The 22086-nt window shown below is 43.9% G+C and overlaps 1 long non-coding RNA gene across 1 annotated transcript; it reads left to right on the top strand.

Moving 5' to 3' along the window:
- The first annotated feature begins 5756 nt into the window (after nucleotides 1-5756).
- Nucleotides 5757-19414, top strand: LOC309639552. Its single transcript, XR_014251732.1, has 2 exons — nucleotides 5757-7896; nucleotides 8427-19414. It is a non-coding gene; the product is annotated as an uncharacterized lncRNA (long non-coding RNA).
- The last annotated feature ends 2672 nt before the right edge of the window (nucleotides 19415-22086 follow it).

Genomic DNA, 22086 nt, shown 5'->3' on the forward strand with positions numbered 1-22086 from the left:
CAGTTTTTCACTAATGTTTCTTCTTTGTTCCAGGATCTAATCTGGGATCCCACATTACATTTAGTTGTCATTTCTCTTTAATCCTCTCCAATATGTAACAATTCCACTGTCTTTCTTTGCCTTTCGTGACACTTTTAAAGAGGACTGGCCACTTCTTGGGTAGAATGTCCCTTGATTTGGATTTGTTGATTTTTCCCATGATTGCATGGAGGTTTTGCATTTGGGGCAAGAATGCTACAGAAACAATGGTGCATCCTTCTCAGGGCATTGTGTCAAGAGGTTTAAGATGTTGTGATGTCTAATTTACTAGTGATATTAACCTTGATCACTTGGCTAATATGGGTGTCTGCCAGGTTTCTCCACTATAAAGTTACGATTTACCCCTTTGTAATTAATAAACATCTTGGAGGAGATACTATAGTTGAGATTAGGTAAATAGCCTACTTCTCAAACTTTGGCCCACTTGTCTCAGTATCCATCCCTGGATCTTGTCAGATGCAGCATCTTTTAAAGTAAAATTTTAAATGTGAACAAAGCATACCTGATTAAATAGGCAGTAGCTAATGAGATCGGTAGATTAACTTGGAGTCTACACCAGCCGAGTAGGTATAAGCATGTGCACCCACCCAAGAAGATGTTTCCTTTATGGTGAGCGCTGCCACATGACCTACCGCAGTGGAACCTATTCCTGGGCCAGTAATCTGCCAGTCTCATACACGTGGAAAAGGGCTTGCAAGGCAAAGCACTCCACCATCTCTCTCTCACTCTCTCTCTCTTGCTCTCTCTTCCCCTTTCTTTCTTTCTGCCATTTGTTAGCAAGGTCACCCTAGGCAAATTACTTTCCCCCCTCAGTGCCTCAGTCTCACCATCTGTAAAATGGGAATAACAACAGTACCTACCTCATAGGGTTGTTGGTAGGACTCAGTGAGCTGATGACTGTACCATTCGGCACAGAGTAAGTGCTCAATGCACAATAGCGACCATTAGTGTTGTCGTGTAGCTTATCTGGTTGTTCCTGGCTGTTCTTGAGGAATTTCTCCTCTGCCTTTAGAGTGTCTCTATCACATTAGCAACCATCCAGCAAAACCCTCTTCTACCACAGAAGCAGAAACTGCTACTCCAAGAAGGTGAGTGATTGTGGGGAGATGATCGAAGCTGGAGGTTTCCTGGTTCACATGCCATTACCTTTTCCAGTGATGAATACTGAGTAGAAACACAATTCAAACAAGACACTTCAAACACCCCCACTTTCCATCTGCCTTAGTCAGGACTGTTTTTGTGGAAGCGACAGAGGCCCAACTCAAACTAGCTTAAGCAAAAACGGGAAGGCCCAGTTAACTGAAAAAAATCTACAGGCATGCAAGCTTCAGGCATAGTTGGATCCAGGGGCTAAAGCGAAATCATTAGAGCTTGAGGTCTTTCTTTTTTTTATAGTATCTCTAAGCTTACTTCCTCCCAGATCCAACTCCACTAGACAGCAAGAACTTCTTTGCCAACAGTCCAATAAGTCCTGGAATGGAAGCCTGGGATGATAGCTATATCCAGACCTGCCTGCTGAAAAGTCCCAAGTGAAAATCTCCTAGGCCGAGAGCAAAGATGCAGATAAGAGGACATTGCCCCAGTGCTGAGTTCAAGGCCTAGAAACTCAGAGCTTGACCATGTGGTTTCTGAGTCAGAGAATTATTACCTTATATATAATAAATATTGTGCCTGGGTGATGACATGGTGGAATATGAAAGACAACAAGTCCCTATTCTTCCCACCTTCAACATGGCAGACATCCCACTGTACTGAGACAATCAAAGGTCACAGATGCCTCAATGAGATAATGAACCACATTCACTACCTACAGGCTTGTATCCTTTATATCCTTCATATTGCTTATCAACTACTTTAGTAGTAAAACAAAAAAAGCAAAAGGCACCAAGACCAAAGGACTTACCCTTGTCCATCTTCAAACTTGGACTAAACCTTGTGATCTAGTCTAACACACCTGGCTTGGGTCACATGCTCTCCTCTGAACCAATCACTGAGGCCAGAGGGATGGAGTGCTCTGATTGGTCACATGCTAGTCCCTGGACTAGGGAGATAGTGTCTATCCTACCTGAACCACTAGAACTAAGAGTGGGGTTTCCCAAAGAAAATAAGGATGATGGATGCTGGAACGACAAAAATGACATATTCCTTCCATCTGTGCTAAAGAAACCAATTACTTGAGATCATTCCTGTCTCCAATTCCACACTCAAAGAGGTTTTCTCTCTCCAAAGGATCCTAATTATCATCCTCATTACGTACATCACCATTACCAATACTTAGCTTGTAAGGGCATTCAGATGGGTTGTTCAGAAACAGACCTGCCAGACAGGTCCTCTGGCACTCAGGAGATCTGGACTGAGGCCAACTGTGCTGATGCAGACCAAACCAGTTCTCATCAGCTGATGATGGTCTATAGTGCTGTATCCAGATCTGAGCTCAGAGTGGAAGAGTGCAATAATTGATTAGTGATGTCTGCCCTGGGCACAAGCAAGAAGGATAGGAGCATGTTTGCAATGTGTGTCTTATCATGGAATATCTCGATGACACCTTCCTGCTCTAACAGGCTAAAATCCAGGTCAAGGCAATAAATTCTGGAGCACACATTGTGCATCCCTCAGAGGGACCATACAAAATGAAGCTGTGAATGCAAGCTTTGTTCTATCAAGGAGCTTACTTTAACTGGGAAGACCGGACATTTAGGAAAGCATCTGGATATCAGATGGACTTTCAGCCTCAGATGCTCTCAGTGACTCCTACCCACTTCCCCCAGGTTTAACTGTCTTCAGTTCCAAGGAACATCTTTAGCCCTGATTGAGCAGCTGTCTCCGCTCTTGACTATGGATTCAGGATCCCTTTATAATAATGCACCAAGCCTTATAAATCCCCAAATAGAGGCTCCCTTCTTGATGTAATCAGAAGACTTGGAAGAGCACTGACAAAGAGAGAACATTGTGTATCCAGAACACGGTCCCCTGCATGACTAAACCTTTAGGCCTGGCCCATTCAGTGCTTCCTTTGTTCATGTCAATGCCCAGAACAGAAGCTACTCATGGAGAAAGCCTCCTGAATGTTACCAACACATGCACACAAGTGGAGAAGAGCCTGTTGGGCAGGACTGATGACCTTACGATGCACAGGAGTCACCTGGGGATCTTGTTCAACTGAAGAGCCTCATTCAATAGACCGGGGGTGGGGCCAGAGCTGCTGCATTTCTAACAAGCTTCCAGGTGATGCCCATGGTGCTGGCTCACCTTGAGGAGCAAGGGGCTGGCTAATGGACAGACTAGATGCTGTGGGAAGACAGAGAAGGGAACTAGGGAGAGGGGAAGCTGCACTGCATAGGACAAGGGTAGGAAGGGAAATGAGTGATGTTCTGAACATCTGCATGAAAGTACCAGTCTAAAGCCTGACACATGATTAAAAATTAAATAAAAATAAAAAGTTCCCACCTTCCTTCTCCCCTTAATCCTTCTACCTTAGAAGTAGGTGGAATTGCTGTTTCCCACCCAACCCAGCATACACACAGACACACACACACACACGCACACACGCACACATTTCACATGGGGAAACTTAGGCTAACTCGTCACAGGTTACACTTTGGGTAGAGTCAAGCCAGAATCCCAGCAGCCAGCCCCTGCCTATTCCCACTCCTCTGTGTTGTGACATGGAACCTAAAATGGGGCCCTGAGAGGACCTGGGGGCGTGTGCAGAAACAGCTTAAGGGTCCTTGTCAAAAGGCCTCCGGTTTCTCAAATAACGAGGCCAGTTGGAAGCTGTTAACACACATGGGAACCAGCCAGCAACAGGTGAAAGGCCGCTCAACCTATCAGCACTGCTTTAAGCTATAGCATGCTCCTGGCTTTCTCTCCCCAATTTCCAGGGGCCCAATCCCCAGATGCACCTGCCAGCAAACGAGCAGCAGCCAGAGGAGAGACGGGGAGGTCTCCCCCACTCTGCTCTGGCTTCCATGTCCTCCCATTTCCTGGGGCCCCTTGGGAGAACAGTTTCTCCAGATTAATATATAGTGCTAATGACGGGTAGCCGGTGGGAAAAGGCAAGGTCTACTCGATCCAGGGCTTGGAATGAAGCCAGGGTCCCTCTGGCCATAGATTCTCTGTCTCCTTCCAGGTTAGTGTGCTGTGTAAGGAGATTAAGATGTATAGTCTGCAAATGGACTAACCCTTTCCAGGCCTCTTTAATGAGGCTGCCCATAATAGGGCCATTTCTCTTTCTAACGTATGTGTACACATTCACACACACATACATGCACACATATTCCTTAACATAACCCATATGGAAATAAAAATCTCTCCCTTGCTCTATTTTTTAAGTGGATGCTATAATGGGCAACACTTTTTTTCTTCAAATGAAAATCCACGGTTCAACAACACGCCTTTCCAATGACTCAAGAAGGTAGTTTCAGCCAACTGGCTAGGCCCCCCTCTTAAAGCTCCACTTTATGGGTAGCGAGTAATCAACTAGACCAACAGTTCTAGGGTATAGTGAGAACCTAGCACAAGGTATGGTAAAGTTCCTAAGAAACATACTCAGTCCTGGGACTCTCTCTGGATGAAGTAGCATAAGCACCTTCGAACCCTAGGTCCCTGCACTGAGGGAACACTATTATGTTCTATATCATTCACACCGTCATCTACTGAAAAGGAGAAAATTCTAGCCTCCAATATTGCCAGGTACCTTTCAGCTTTAAAATATACAGCGGTGGGGTAGGGATAAAAAAGCAGATTCTGAGCTGCCCCTCTAACCCTTGACTTTTTAACAACCATCACTATTATCCACACCAGGCCTACAGACGAGAACTCTCTGGAGAGAGTTTCAACTCCATCCTGGATCAGAGGATCTTCTGACCTTCAGCTTCCCAAAGAGGAGGGGCATTCTCAGGCCTATCTCAGATACATGAGCTTCTGAACTCAAAATGTCAAGCAGTGGCTCAAAGTTGAATTGTCTGACCACAGGGTAATAAAACTAGATATTACTTTATTTTTTAAAACCCTGCCTATTTAGAAATTTAAAGGCACGTCCCAAATAGCATGAGACAAAGAGGAAATCAAACTCAACAATTACAACAAGGAAAATAACAATAATGAGAATACTGTGTATTTTAAAAATCACATGGGAGGTGCCCAAAGCTGTAATCAGAAGTGCAAGTCATAGTATTAAATGCTACCGTTATTGTATTTTAAAGGATACAAATAAATGAGTTGGGCATCAACTCAGGAAGTTAGAAAAGAACAAAAAACAACTGGAGGAAAATACAAAGAACTATTAACCAAGAGAAAAGGAGAAATATGTGAGTTTAGATTTTAAAAATCCAAAGCAGGGCTTCCCTGGTGGCGCAGTGGTTGGGAATCCGCCTGCCAATGCAGGGGACGCGGGTTCGAGCCCTGGTCCGGGAAGATCCCACATGCCGCGGAGCAGCTAAGCCTGTGTGCCACAACTACTGAGCCTGCGCTCTAGATCCCTCGAGCCACAAATACTGAGCCCGTGGGCCACAACTACTGAGGCCCGCGCACCTAGAGCCCGTGCTCCGCAACAAGAGAAGCCACGGTAGTGAGGAGCCCACGCACGGCAATGAAGAGTAGCCCCCGCTCGCCGCAACTAGAGAAAGTCCGCACACAGCAAGGAAGACCCAATGCAGCCATAAATAAATAAATAAATAAATAAATAATTTATTAAAAAAAAAAAAAAAAAAAAAAATCCAAAGCAAAGATACAAAACTCCGAGGGGTTTAATCAAGAAAAAAATAAGCAAGATACACATAATTAGGAGGAAGGGAGTTGGTGGAGTAACCACAGAGATGGCAAAGATTAAAAATGGCAAAGCCTCTTAATCCATACAAAAATATTTGCTGAAATATTTGCAGCATCCACAAGCTTCATGTTTTAATTATAAAAATAGTTATTAATATTCCTATGTAAAGCATACTTGCAAAACCTTATGATAGAAAAATGAGCAAAGGACATGAATAGGCAATTCAGATCAGAATAAATACATATAGGCAATTAACATATCAGAAAATGCACAACAACACTGTAGGTCAAAGAAGGAAACATGAAAATGACTGTGATGTCATCTTTCCCGCTATCGAATTAGCAAAGTTTTGTTTCTGTGGTTGTCCTTACTGTGAATGGCTACATCCAGTGAGAATGGAGATGGGGTGGACCAGGTGTTCTGCTACCTAGGTGAGAGGAATGTACATTACTGAAAGACCCCTTGGAAACATTTCAGGTGACTGTTCGGCAATTTCCCTCAGGTGGAAAGTTTTTGAACGTAACTCTTCTTAGCAAATGCTTACAAAAACAACACCTGATTCCTACACATTTGGGGGTTCCAAGATAACAAAAGAGTCAAATTTGGGGTGCCCAAGAATGAGATCAAGCCAAGAAGGAGAATGCCTGGCTCCAGGATCGTGTTCTGCCACCAACAACCTATGTGACTTTGACAATTATTTAGTTTCTCACAAACTCCATTTCACCACCTGAGTAATGCAGGAGCTAAATTTGATCTATAAAAGCTTTCTCCCCGGCCCTGCCCCGATGCTGACATGTTGTTTCGTTCTCTTCTCAGTGCCAGGATCTTCCTGGTGTCTTAAGATGTGCATTTCTGCACAAGAGGGAAGAGAAAGAATAATGGGATGGGAGTCAAGAAAAAAGGACTAACCATCAAATACAAGAGAGAGTTTCTAACCTTTCCTCTGCTTCACTTTCTGCATTTCTTAAATGGGCTATAACGCTTTGTATGTTTAAGCTCTCAATAAATATTTGCTGAATTAAAAGATGAAATGAATGAATGAGTGATATAGAAAGTCTATTTCCACAAGTTTTTTTTTTTTTCTTGCTGATCTTCAAATCACTGGTAGGATGTAACTAAAAAATATATATTGACAAATTGATTAGGGTCCCTCAAAATGAAATTGTGAGCCAAGGAAGGATACACATGGACTCTATTTCCTTGCCCTAAATCAGGCCTTACTTAGCAGTGGCACAGGCAGAACAAACGTCAGTCACTGTGGCCAGATGATCCAAAGCACCTGGTCATTTCAGAGGGGAGAAAATCTAGTCAAGCCCATTGCAGGTGATTCTGCAGAGCTGAGAGTTATGTGGCCAGTGGTGTCAGCCATATGGACTCAACCATGTCCATCCACTCCTCAAGCATCATTATCACCCTGGTGGTCAGGACGGGAGGAACCAGTGTAGGCAAAGTCACGTTCCAGCTGTGGCTACCGCACAACATGACTCTCTGTAAGGAGATAGACTAAAGCTAGGTCACAAAGCAGGCCAGCTCAAGTTGGATTCAGCCAAACGCACAACCCACTACATGCGTATCACCACTCCCCAGGCCTTCACCTACAGCAGACATCATCTTAACCTTCCCCACTGTGCCCAGAGAGGACCTCAGAATCCTTCACAACACTGAACCTTCCAGGCTATACGAGCTGATATAGCAGCTGATCAGAGTCACCACACAAGACAAAATGTGTCTATGATTTCTGGTTCAGAGACTATCTGATGTCCCAAAAACGGGTATTATGAACTGGGTTGTGTCCTCTAAAAATTCATACGTTGAAGTCCTAAGCCCCAGTACCCTGGAATGTGACAGTAATTTGAAGACAGGATCTTTGCAGAGGTGATTAAGGTAAAATGAGGTCATCAGGGTGGATCCTAATCTCATATGACCGATGTCATTTTAAGAAGAAGAAATTAGGACACAGACACACACAGAAGGAACACCATGTGAGGACACAGGAAGAAGACAGCCAACTACAAACCAAGGAGCGAGGCCTCAGGAGAAATCAACCCTGTCGACATCTTGAGCTCAGACTTCTGGCCTCCAGAACTGTGAGAAAATAAATTTCTGCTGTTTAAGCCACCTAGCATATGGTATTTTGTTTTGGTAGCCCTGACAAACTAATACAGTGGGTATGTTGATAATTTGTTAGGTGCAAAAAATTAAGTTATAAAAGAGTACCTAAGATATAAGTTTTGTATAATTAAATCACACCTGTGAATGTGGAGGGGTGTGCATCTGTGTGTGTGCAAAAGAGAGAGTGCACACCCACAAAGGAAAATGTTTGCAATGTTACAGACCAAAGTGTTCCCAGTGGTTCTTTCTAGATGGGAGTACAGGTGATTTGAGGGAGCAAAGGCGTGGTTCCTTGTTGCTGCTAATCAATACTGCCTTTTCAGTGGTCATATATTAATTGTGTAATTCTAAAAGATTTATAATAGTGAACACATATCTAATCATTATAACAGCCAACCCATGTGTGATACTATGCGTCAGACGCTTACTGTTTTATTTATTTGAATTCATTTAATCCTCACAATCACCCCACCAGGTAGGGACTGTTATTATCTCCATTTTCCAGATGAAGAAACTGAGGCACAGAGAGATGAAGTGACTGCCCAAGATGACAAAGCTGGCACATGGCAGAGTCAAGCCTCCAAACCAGGTGGTCTGGCTTCATATCCATGGCCTTAACCACAAAACTCCTCAGCCTCTTCATCAGTGGGCAACTCACTGCTTTCCTAAGAGTTTATCTGAACACATTTTTGTTCAGTGCATGATTTGATAAAAGCGTACCTGAACACACACACACACACACACACGCCTACTCACTCAAGTACATTTAGCTGTGCTTCATGGCTCAGCAAATTACTTAAGTCCTTTCCATTTGAGGTGCACAATTTAACTGGGTTCAAGACCCCATATCTGAGAGGGTGGCACCCCTCCTGTAAACCTAGGGAGGAAGACCAGAGAAGACCCCCGTTCTTAAGTTCCGGGGGGATGACCCTTACGCTCTTGAACAGGGAGCAGGGTAAGCAACTAATTCATATTTTATAAGTTTGTTTAATGGAGCCTTATTTTTTGGGTTATGTATTTTTAAAGACCACATAGCTTAGATTGATGGAGACACGATGCTGATTCTCCTCTGAAAGCCGGAGAGCTGAAGGAAGCTCAGCCCTTCTGGGGCCAAGGTGGGACAGGGAACAGTCACAAATGGACAAATTCCCGTCAGCAGGAAACTGGTTAAATAAATTATGTTCATCCCCATAATGGAATGTATGCAGCTGTTAAAAGGAATAAGCTAGGGCTATAGGTCCTGTCAAGGAAGGGTGTTCATGACATACAGCTAAGGAAAAAAGATAAGTTGCAAACCACTAGGGATAATATGATCCTATCTGGTGATAGAAAATTGTGGGGTGTTCGTGTGTCTGTGTGTGTGTAATAATCACTAAGGATATGGACCCTAGTCGAACCAACTGGAGTTCACAACCCAGTTCCATTACTTCCTAGCTGTGTGACCTTGGGTTTTCTTAACCTCTCTGAGCCCCAATTGCCTCCCCCGTAAAATAAGAGGAAACGCTAGTGCCCAGCCCATGCGCGATGTGGTGTGAGGGTGAAATGAGAGATGGATGGAAGGGATTTTCATTGGCTTGGTACATTAAGCACTCAAAAGATGCTTGTAAGATGATGATGATGATGATGATGATGATATTGAAAAGGTCCTTAAGAAAACCCGGCAAATTTTTCAGTGTCCAACCCCCCGGAGAAGAGTGTCAATGAGAGCGAGGCTCTCACTGTTTACATCAGACATTTGTCGTATTTGAATTTCTATCATGTGTATATTTGACTTTCGTCATTAAAATACAATAAAGCGGAGTTTCATTTTTTAATGAATGAAGCTGACAGCTCTCCTGAAAGAAATCGTATGACTTCTGAAGTTTCCAGTAGCCTCATTTCTGGTGAGCTGGTTGTGATGTGGCCGCACTCCTAGGACAAGGCTTCTTCTCTGGGGGTTGGAGAATAGGAGAGGGAGTCTTCCCGAATCTCTCAGGTGGGAATCAGCAAGGTCATTTGCATACTCCCAAGATAAATGCCTTGACAATGAAGTCTGCCCTAACTTGATCGCTACAATCACTCTTTTTTCAACTCAATTCAAGCACGCTAACCAGATAAAGCTGGGCCAAGTGAGCAAACCTACAAAACTTCAGGGGCTGTGAGAAGAAATTTTATAGCAAACAGCAGCGATAATTCCCTGAGTCCTTAAAAGTGTCAGGCACGAGGCTAGATACTTCTGTATCATCTTATGTCATCTCTCATAGATATCCTTTAAGGTAAGTATTGATTGGTCCGCTATTTTATAGAGGTAGCAATGGAGGCTCAGAGAGGTGAAGACACTTGTTCAAGGACACACAGCTGATAGCAGCAAAGCCAGAGTTTGATTCTACGCCTACCTGGCCACAAAATCTAAGCCTTCCATGGTACACAATTTGTGTACTCCGTCAGAGAGAAAAGGGATGGACTCTTACATGGTCAATTAAATACCTAGACGCCCTCTACTATATAAATAATACCAAAGATAAGTGCAAAATATTTCATATCTGTGACCTCCCTTGAAATTTTTAATGCCAGCTCAAATTCATTGTTTCCGGGATACCATTCAGTTTTATTTTGTGTGATGGTAATAAGTGTTTTGTAAGAAAAGAGTTTCAAGATCTAGTGATTTTAGGGAGCTCTAAGTTAAATTCGTTTTCTTGGGTACATTCCCTTATTGCAAGACTTTTCAGAGCCTTTGATATGCCAAGTACACTTGACTCCTCAAAAAGGTGCAACTGAGTACGGTGCTGTTCCAACTTTTTGATGATGGAACCCTTTTTCTCATGAAGCATCTCCCAGGACAGAATTCACTTTGGAAAATGCTATCCCAAATCAAACATACCTTCTTTTTTCCTTGCTTGTTTTTCCAAGCACATTAAAAAAAAAAAACAGTAGAAAAGTTTAAACACATTTAAATCTAAGACCGAAAGAAAAATTATCCAGGTCTCTCAAGAAATCATCCCTGTGCCTTCAGAAATACCCAAGATTCTTAGGTATATACCTGAATATAAGAGAATTCCAAATATAAGGTGACCCCACCTATAAGACGAACCCATGCTTTTCCCAATGGGAAAATCTAAAAATAATTTTTAATTATATATACATATATATGTACACATATACATGTATATATAACTTGACTTTACAACTTTTAGGGACTAGATAGAGTCCAGTGTTTACATTTATCATATGTAATTTATTGAGTCTGACATATATTTTTAAATTACATATAATATAAAATAATGTTGATGTAGAAAATCTTTCTCCCACTCTCACATACCATGAAACAATTTCATTCAAACTCTTTGCCTGCATCGTTGTCTTAAGAAAGCCCCTTTCTGTACCATCTCACGTGGCGTTCCAGCTCAAGTCACATTCACTTCTGCCCAAGTGTTTTAGAAACGCAGCCGTTTTTAACCCATGCAATACACCATCACTAGAAATGTTATTTCAGACCACAGGTACTGATAAACACAACATGGTGACAGCTGGGACAATTGTGTTTTTCCCTCATGCATCCTGTAGGTGTCTCGATGTGACCTCTACAACACCACTGCTTACAGGGTTGTTTGTAAAGTCATCTTTAGAAGGCTTGTTTACACTGACATCAAATACTGGCAGTTCTGAGTCATAGCTCCTGGAATTACTGTTACGTCTCTTTGGTTCTGACAGGTGAATGCTGAAATCTTCCAAAGAACTAGCTTTGATGTCCAAGTTATTCTTAAATAGGACCTTGCTGGTCTAAATAAAATAATTGCAGGAGTGTCCCATCGTGTGAGACACCTCACAGGGACCTAAGTGTTTGCAACTTCTTCTCTCCTGCAGGATAATTATGGAGAGGGGCCTCTCACGTTATAGTTGTGCATGTGCAGTGTATGTAAAGGAAGGACCTCCCCTCTAAAAGGATGGCTGTACTCTGTCGGCAATGAGTGGGTTAAGGACAAGCTTTGCACTCCAGCTTGGGAAAGAGTCAGACCTGATATGGCATGGGCCTCTTTCTGCCCAGGACCAGGAAGAGTGAGGGCAAGAAAGAAAAAATTATTGACCTAGGGAGAGCACTCGATTGCAACCTCATGAGTAAATGGGCCATTTATCCCCCAGTCCGGAGCTCCTGGAAAAGGTGACCGTCCATCAATCCCTCCTCCGAGCTGCCCCTTGACGAGCTGTACTATCAATGGGCTAATTTAGCTGATTACAGAGGAATTTGAGAGGAATGGGCCGCCAGAGCCTGGGTCTGGGCCAGCAATGCATTAAGTCCACCAGTGTCTCCATCACCCCCCACTTGGGACCGATAGGGGCGTCTTATTCCTGAAAACATGTCCCATCTGATGGGCTTTCTTTAAACTCAGCTCCAGCTTATCAGGTGCTAGGTGGAAACCCTCCTGCTACCGGGCATGGACTGTTCTGTCCTCCGAGTCCTTGATGGGGGAGGATGGCCTCTGGGACCAGTGCCAGGCTATTCTCGGCTGCTGTTCAGCAGCGTGTCAACGCCCAACCTCATGGGATGGGAGTGTGGGGAGCGATGCAGAGGCCCAGGCTGGACTGTCACTGCTCCTTTACCCCTCTGACTTTTTACAGCATACGAGGTTTGGGAAATGCCCCCACCGTCCTCCAACACAGGGGAGGCTAAACTCACATACAGGTGGAATAGACGAAAAACCATGCTGGGAATCTCCCCACTCCTTCCGAAAGGAATCACATTCAATAGTCTCTAACATTTCCTACCATTCCCATCTTTTGGATTAAAGTATTGTCCTATCCAAATACTCCACTTAAAATATTGAGTTGTTAGCCATTTACACTTTAGTATGAGTTAGTCTGTCCACTCTAAGGCTCTGGGAACAGGACATACAAGGATACGTTCAGAAGATAGAAATCTATCTGGAGGAAAGGAGGCCTGAGGGCTGCTACACTGAAGAGTACAAAGGCATTGAATTCTCTGCACAGTTGGGTCACAGCAAGTTTCAATGGAAGGGAATGGAAGGTATAAAAGAGGAGGAAAAAGGACCCAGGCTTTTTGACTGAGAGGGATCCCAAATGCAGAAAAACATGAACCTTCCAGCTCAAACCCCTATTTAAAGGAATAAGAGCACAGGCTCATATAGGTAGCTATAAAGTGACTTGAGTATCATTCATTTCTGTTAAGGAGGGTCTGAAACGATCCCCTCCCTTTTAGTGGACTTTCCTATTAGGACTGTGTTGGTACACAAGTAATCCCACTTGTTTATTTCTCCAACTTAAAACCCAAACCCGTTTGTATTAAGCAGAAATCTTTTTTGATTGCAAGTGACAGAAATCAAATTGAAACCAGCCTGAGCAAAAGAAAAACTTTACTGGCTTGTGTAGCTTTGAAGTGTAGAGGACTGATTTCAGGCATGGCTGGATCCAGGGGCTCAAATTATATGCCAGTAACCTTTTTCCACCTCTCAGTTCTTCTCCTCCCTCATTGTTAACGTCATTCCTAGACAGACTTTCCACATGTAGTCTCAAAAAAGGCCACAGGGAGCTCCAGACTCGCATTCTGCCAGCTTAGAAACCCACTCGAAGGAGAATAACTCTTTCCTGAGAGCTCCAGCAAAAGTCCCAGAGCTATTTCTCATTGAACCCATCTGAGTTTCACACCCGTCCCTCAACCAATCACTGGGGCCCAGGGATGGACTGCCCAGTTGGCCAGACTAAGTCTCAGGCACAGCTCTGAATCTGATGGGTGTCAGCCCCACCCAAGCCACATGACCTGTAAGTGGAGTGGGGTAATCCTCCAAAGAGAAACGAGGAGGCTGCTTCCAGTGAAGAAGGAAGGGATTCTGGGCAGGGAAGCAGCAGGGTCCCTACAAGGCTCATAAATAGACCAGTGCAGTAAATTGTTCTGGGTTCTCACATAGAAAATTCTAGATCCCAGTGGTGGGTGAATACAGAGGCAGGACTAATTTCAATGATCCCCATAAGACCTCCTCAAGACAAGTTAGTCCCCCTCTGGAGTTTTACCCCATTTCCTGATATTCTAAAATTTGCTGATCCTCTTGAATTTTCAACTCAGTTGGCTTAACTGTGGCTTAAATGTTACATCAAAGACAAACTGCTAATGAGAAGAAGCTTGACCCCATAGGGAACATGTGGGGTTAGGTTCCAAAAAGATGGATTTCTTTCTTCATCTCAAGGAGTAACTTTCATCAAGCCCAATGATCTCTTTAAGCCCCTCATTCGATTCTACCCAACAAAGAGTGGTGGGTGAAAGCTTCTTTGGAATCAGAGCTGTGTTCAAATTGGCAGCTCTCCTGTGTAACCTGGGGCTAGTGAATTAACCTCTTTGAATCTCCATTTTCTCATCCACAAAATGAGGTTAAATAACCTCTACTGTATAGAATTGTTCTGAGGATTAGTCATCCATTCAACATTATTTGAACATCTACACTTGCCTGGCACAGTGCTAGGTACTGGGAAATATAAAAAGAAACAAAATCAACAAAATTCTCCACCATTATGGAGCTTATATTCTAGCAGGGGAAACAGACAATAGACATTAAGAAATAAGTAAGTTATTTTGAGTGTTAAAAGATAAGTTTTATAGGGGGGAAATGTAGATCAAAGTAGCAGAAATGAAGAGTATATGAAAGGAAAGTTTCAGTATTGAATAAGATGGTCAGGGTGAGTCTCACTGAGAAGGCGATATTTGAGCAGAGGCTTGAAGAAGGTGAGTGAGGGGGTGAGGAGGTGGGGAAGAGTGGTCCAGTCAGAGAAAGCAGCCAGTGCAAAGGTCCTGAGGTGGGAATGTGTCTGGTATAGTCAAACGTAGCAAGCAACCTATTGAGGTTAGAGAAGAGTAAGCAAGGAGATGGACAGAGAAGAAACAAGGGATCCGATCCTGCAGGACCTTGTGGCCACTATAAGGACACGAGCATATGAAATGACCACCACAACTTGGCCCACAGAAGATTCCAACAAGTGGAAGAGTGGTGATGAAGATGCTGACGGTGATGATGGCAATGGTGACAGCGATGTGATATGACGTGGCACCCAGCCCTCCAGCAATAGCATCCTGGCTTAACAAAGACACACTCTCACCTTTCTGAGCTCTTCTGAGGATTTCCAAATTAACACAGGCAATTTGCACTTTGAACCCATGCTGAGAAAATCGTTCTGTAAACATAGGGTGTTTCCTGTCACCGCAAGTCTTTATCATGTGCCTGACACCATTATCACCGAAAGGTCACCAGGTGGCACCCATTAGCAGGACTAACACTTGTTCTGCTTACACATCCCTGTTCTACACTTCCTTCTGGTATCAGCAGAAATTCCCTGAATCCAACCAACTGCCCCCATGGATATCATGTGTTCGTCACTCATGGCCTTTTGCCCAAACCAAGTGGATCATTGCCTGGGTAATATGTGGTGTATGGGTCCAAATTATCTGGATATTATTAACAGCAACTGACAAGGCTCCAGGCTATCAGTATTGACATCATCTAACCAGTGCCTGCCTCATCCTGGCTCTTGACTCCTGGAAGCTATTCCAAAGTGCAACTAATCCTTCTCAGGTGACTAGCACCCCAGCTGAGTGGTACCATAGCACCATTTCTTCAGAAAGGAGATCCCCCAACATTTCCAGCTCATGGACACACACACGTGTGAGGTTGTTGAGATATCCTTTGACAATGTCTCCTCCCACTACCTCTGACCTGGCTAAGTGGGCTCCTTGCTTCACCGAAACTCATTTCCCAAATCCGCTGCAGCAGAAAGTCTCTTTTTGAAATTTAAGTGCGGAACTATCAAACTATTCAACATGTTCCAAACACCCTCGGGAAGGTTCAGACTCCTTAGAACACCACCATGACTTGGCCTCTGCCTTCCTCTCCAGCTTCATCTCCCACCAGCCCCTCTGGCCAGGCTAAGAACCTGAGAACTACTACACATGCAGTTCCCCATCATCCAGGCCGTTCTGTTCTCACAGGTCCTCCTCCTCCACAAATCCTCTGCAGACCTCCTAACCATGCGCAGGAGCCCCTGCCGTGTGCACCTGAGTAACCAGTCCAGAACCCCACTGCAGCTCTTACCACCTGTGTCATACTGTGCCTTGATGAGGCTCTCCCATCTGCCGGACGTGCGATCTCATTCACCCTTGGGTCTTCGCCTCTGGGGAAGGGGTCTTCTCAGAGCAGATGCTCTATAACTGCCTGTTGCTTGAACACCAGGACCAGTCACGTGTTTAGTCAAATACCATCCTCACCTTACACTCTGAAGCAGATGAAGACATACAGTCCACAGCACATTGTAGCAGCCTGGATCGGCGGACCTTGGTCCAGATCTCCGCTCCATGACTTATCGGCAGTGACTTTGCGTAACTCAACTTTTCTAGTCCCAGTTTTCCCATCTCTGAATGGGGGGTAGCCTCACCACTTCTTATAGCTACACTGAGGATTAAATAAGATATTCTAGTGAGTATTCAAGGAGCGCTAATAATCACTATTATTATATTTTCCACTATCGACGAAGTGGTCACCATATCCGCAAAGCTAGAGATTCTTTTCTATTTGTTCACTGATGTAGCCCAGGCTCCCACCATGCTGCCTGGCACATAGTAGGTGTTCAATAAATGTCTGAATGAATGAACAAGCTGGTCTTGTTAGACTGAGGGCGAAATTCCCCGTATCCCTAGATTCTTTGGCTTCACATGTAGGATTCTCAAGGTGTCTTTTTCCCATTCCCAGAGGTTCCAATGTGACAGGGCATGGGTGGGACCCGGAAACCTGCATTTGAATGGGCTCCCCATGATCACCCCATTCTCCATCAGTTCAGGAGCCTCAGCACCAGATGATTTAGGTCTCCATTACCTCCCCCTCTTTTCTCAGCTCATCCCCTGTTCCTTTCCAACTGCAGCCATCTGAAAGTCCAGCCTTAGTCACAGTTGTGACCATTGCATTGGGGTTGATATTATTTGCGTCGGACACAGAGACCCAGCAGAGGCTTTTAAGTGAATACTTGGTAATGGAACAATCAAGTTAAAAGAGCAGCGTGACACAGAGCATGAAATAGGAAAGTCTCATGGCCAATTGATTTGGACCACACTTATAGGTTTGTGAAATGAATTTCATTTTCTGGACCAAATGGAAACCCATCTTATAAATCACTGCCGCTCTTAGAGATTAATAAAGGAAACAGGCTTGATTAAGAATTCAGAGCATTGGTCCCGTTGCAGATTTATAGACCCAGAGGTCTTGCCACAGGGATTTCAAGATGTCCCACCTGTTAATCGTCATTTAGGAAGATTAACCCCAGGGCTTCTGACTAAGGCTTGAGGGCAGGGCCCAAGCCCTGCTTGGACAATAAAGTAGATTCTAGGAAACACACTTCTCCGTGTATTTCCAACCCTCCCCAGAAAGGAACTAGTCATGTGGCCTTTGACATAACATCCTGTGGGGTTTTTCCTAGATTCTGGACAGGTGGGGAATTTGATTTAAAAATCTTTCTGCATCTCTACTCAAACTTGGCAGACAGTGTTGGGTCAAGATTTTAAGATAAAAATAAAGCAAAAGCAACAAGAGAAAAAGATGTTTAGTGAAATCAACCAAATGCAAAATAATCCCCATCAGCTCTGATGCTTGCCATACCCTGTGCGTGGGAAGGTTTACAATGAGTGCTAAGGTATTTAGCATTCAAGAGTATCTTTGGAATTCCTTATCTGTCAAAGCCTGTCTACTCAAGACCAAAAAGAGTAGAACTCATGAAGCTGATGTGAGGAGAGGTAACAGGACCACACCAACAAGCTTTCTGGGACAGAATCAACTCCTGTTATTTGGTGAAATGCTTTGGTTTCGGATCCAGTACTTGCAAAAGTGTGCTCTGCAAATAGGAAGTCACGTTAGTTTAACATTCTACTCTATAATATTTGGGGCCCTGATGGTTTAAAATTCAGCAAAAATTAGAAAGCAGGATGGTGTTCATAACAATGAAAAGGGACAGACTTCCCTGGTGGCGCAGTCCTAGAGATCTATTGTAAAGCATAATGATTATAGTTAACAACACTGTATTGTATAATTGAAATTTTGCTAAGAGGATACATCTTATGATAAGTGTTTGAAACTTTTGCAGGTGATGGATATGTTTATGTCATTGATTGTGGTGATGGTTTCACAGGTGCCTACTTATCTCCAAACTCATCAAGTTGTACAGTAAATAGGTACAGCTTTGTGTTTGTCAAACAAACCTGAATAAAGTGGTTTAAAAAAAGAAGTGAGGGGCTTCCCTGGTGGCGCAGTGGTTGAGAATCTGCCTGCTAATGCAGGGGACACGGGTTCGAGCCCTGGTCTGGGAAGATCCCACATGCCGCGAAGCAACTAGGCCCGTGAGCCACAACTACTGAGCCTGCGCATCTGGAGCCTGTGCTCCGCAACAAGAGAGGCTGCGACAGTGAGAGGCCTGCGCACCGCGATGAAGAGTGGCCCCCACTTGCCGCAACTGAGAAAGCCCTCGCACAGAAACGAAGACCCAACACAGCCAAAAATAAATAAATAAATAATTTTAAAAATATATATATATAACATCTCTTTAAAAAAAAAAAGAAGAAGTGAGATGGAAAGAAGTGGATTCTCACTGCAGATGCTCAGTAAAGAGCCAAGTCACCTTGATGGCAGAAGCTAGAATATAAATCACAGACTAGCTTCTGAGGACCCGAGGGCCCCTTCCGCCAGGAAACCCTTCTGAATTCCCCCTTATATTCCTGTAATAAGCCCTTTTACCTTGAGTTAGCCTAAGTCAGAATCTCTACAAACCAAGTGTTATCGACTGAATTGTGTCTCCCTGCCCACCCCAATTCCTATTCAAAACCTTAGCCCCCAATGTGACTATATTTGGAGATAAGGCTTTTAAGGACATAATTAAGATTAAATGAGGTCATAAGGGTGGGGCCTTAAACCAACAGAGCTGGTGTCTTTCTAAGAAAAGGAAGAGACTCCAGAGCTCTCTCTGTGTGTACACACAGAGAAAAGGCCACGTGAGGACACAGCAAGAAAGTGCTATCTGCAAACCAAGGACAGAGGTCTCACTAGGAACCAATCCTGCTGGTACATTGAACTTGGACTTCCAGCCTCCAGAACTGTTAGAAAATAAATTTCGGTTGTGTAAGCCAGCATGTCCATGGGGCTTTGTTACAGCAGTCCAAGCAGACTAACACACCAAGTGTATTTGGTTTTGTGGCTTTCAGTTATATATATATTACCTGAGACTCCGTTAATACTGACATACCACAAAGGTCTTAATGGGAGTAGCTTTATTGGCCCTTTAAGAGTAATTTACCATTACTCTATTAGTAGATGTCCTATAAATCCTGCTAGGTATGATCAGAAGGGGTTATTAGAAGCAGGATAAACATTGTCCCTGTTAACTTTCCTGTGGGTCATTCATCCATCCAACAAACATTTATTGCACACCAACCGTGTATCCAGTATTGTGCCAGGCCCCGGGAGAGAAATAGTAAACAAAGCATGGCAAATTTTGCTCTCGTGGGGCTGACGGTCTAGTGGACAGAGACAGAAAATAAGCAAGTGAACAAGACAATGTCAAAGAGTGACAAGGGCTCTGAAGGAAACAAAATAGTGCGGAGCATGATGGGAGGCGTAATTTGGACTGACTGGATGGTCAGGGAAGGTCTCTAAGAGGAAGTGACATTTTAGCTGTGACCTAAAAGAACTGCAGGGGCCAGCCAACAGGAAGACCTGGAGAAAGAACATTTCAAGAAGGGGGTACAAGTTCAAACACACTGAGAGAGAAAGGAGGACATACAAAAGCCCCTCCAGCCAAAACTTAGAATTATCACTGGGTTTGAAAAAAGGAGTAGGTGTTCAGTACCTATTTGTTGCTTGAACAGAAGAAACAGTCACCTGTTTAGTCCTGTGCCATCCTCACTTTACCCAGTCAAGCTGTTGTAGGTATACCAGAAGTCCCTAGAGCACTGTAGCAGGCTTGTCCAGCAGACCTGGGTTTGGATCCCTACCCCATTTCTTAGGGTCTAGTGTACTTGTAAGGGAAAGCCAACATTTATCCAATGGGATGTCTTTTATTCAAACCTTGTTATGTTACCCAACCTGTTAATGAAAGCCTTAGCCCAGCAACGTCAGCATCACGTGGGAGCTTATTAGATATGCAGCATCCCTGGTCCAACCCAGATCTACAGAGTCAGAATCTGCATTCTTAACAGGTTTGTATGACCATTATAGGTTGAGACTCATTGTTCTACAAAACACTCTGGACCCATCATTTAATTTCATCCTTGGAAGAAAGACATTAAAAGATATGGACCCATCAGCAAAATATGACTACATCATCCTCTCCCTCCTCTTTGACTTATTGTAACGTCTGTTAATAGCCCTGGAGAAATACAATGACCATGTGGGCTGCAGAGGCACGACTCAGGAGAAACGCTTGGATCTGGAAAGGGCTCATCAGTCAGAAGGGCTCAGAAGGGAGGAAACTCAGAAATGTTTGGTCTTCGTTTTCTGTTCAGCTTACCCCAGAAATCAGAGTCAAATGGGGACAGATTCCCCTGAGAAAAACCAGGACCAAACAGCCGCACTGAGTTATGACTAGTGTGCTTTTCCAGGAGGTGGGAGAGCCCTTTGTAATAAGCTCTTGTAAGGTCCCAGAAAGGGGAGCAATTACCGGCATTGGTTACACACAACTTCAGCATCTCCAAGCCTTTGGGACCAGAGGTCTGTCTCCCCCGAAGAATCAGATGGAGATGCTTGTGAATCAGTGTTATCATTGGTGGGGGAGAAGGCCCTGGAATTTGATTAGACACAGCTGGTGCAGCAAGGGGTTATTTGCCCAGAAAATTAGGTCTATCTTGCCTACAAAGCCCTAAGCGGGGAAAGTGCAGGGTCGGTTGAAATGGTTTCAGCATCCATGGGACAAATTAAAAGGCAAAGAGAAGAATATAATCTATAATTCATGAACCCAACCAGAGCAGGAGAACTGCATCAGTGGGAAAAGCACATGCACATGTAGGACGGGTTCCGTCGCCTGACCGTCTTAGGAAAATGATTATGATTATTTTGCACAGGAAGGAAAAATGTTTCCAATAATCAATGAAGATTCGTATTCAGAAATGTCCATAAGCTGGCATAAGAGACAAGACAGGAAGGATCTATCTATTTTACGGAGCGTTTAAAGGTGCTGACGGCATGATCAATTACTCAGGCAATTTTCTAATTTGAGGAGCATCATGCAAAAGGCAGATTTTTCCATTCCCACCCCTCAAATCCCTCCTCCCAGATCCCTGCTCACCCTCCAACAGCAGCTCAGGAGACGAAGGGGGTGAACCCTGCACTAGAGTGACTCACAGAAGTTCAAAGGCAACCCTTGCCACCCTCCCTCCCTATCACTGGGCTGAGATGGGGAGTGATCAGGGAGGAAAATACAAACCCAAGGTCACAGGAGTGGAAAACCAAACCCTAAGCAGCACAGATTCCTATATGGATTCAATTGAGAGTCCTCTAGACTAGGGGCCAGCAAACTTTTCCTGTAAAGGGCCAGATAGTGAATATTTAAGACTTTGCATATCATAAGGTCTCTGTAGCAACTACCCAACTCTGCTAGTGTATCATGAAAGCAGCCATAACCGTATGTAAAGAAATGAGTGTGAGTTGTTCCAATAACACTTTATTGACAAAAGCAAGTAGTGGGCCAGCTTTGACCCAAGGGCCAGAGTTCATCAACCCCTGATCCAGGACAATTTAGTCCTATCTTCTCATTTTACAGATGGAAAAACCAAGGCTCAAGGGGGGAAATGACTTGCCCAAGGCCACACACCTAGGTCAAGTCAGAGCTTAAGCTGAAAGCCTAAAATGTTGACTGCACTTTTTAAAACTCTCTCCACTGTACTAGATGGCCCCTTCCTCCCTTGCTTCCTGTCTTTCTCTTTTCATTATGTGCTAAACAACTAGGGATACGGTACACAAACACACAGTCCCTGCCTTCATGCCTCCAGCCTAGTGCTATACTCAGAAACCATTTTTTAAATAAGCTCACTTACAGAATCAGCATTATGTTTGTGTTGGTTTGTAAATATTAATATTCTAAAACCACTGCAATTAAATTATTAGAATAGGGCTTCCCTAGTGGTGCAGTGGTTGAGAATCTGCCTGCCCATGCAGGGG

This window comes from Balaenoptera physalus, assembly GCF_965194825.1.
Source record: "Balaenoptera physalus genome assembly, chromosome: 12".
NCBI lineage: Eukaryota > Metazoa > Chordata > Mammalia > Artiodactyla > Balaenopteridae > Balaenoptera > Balaenoptera physalus.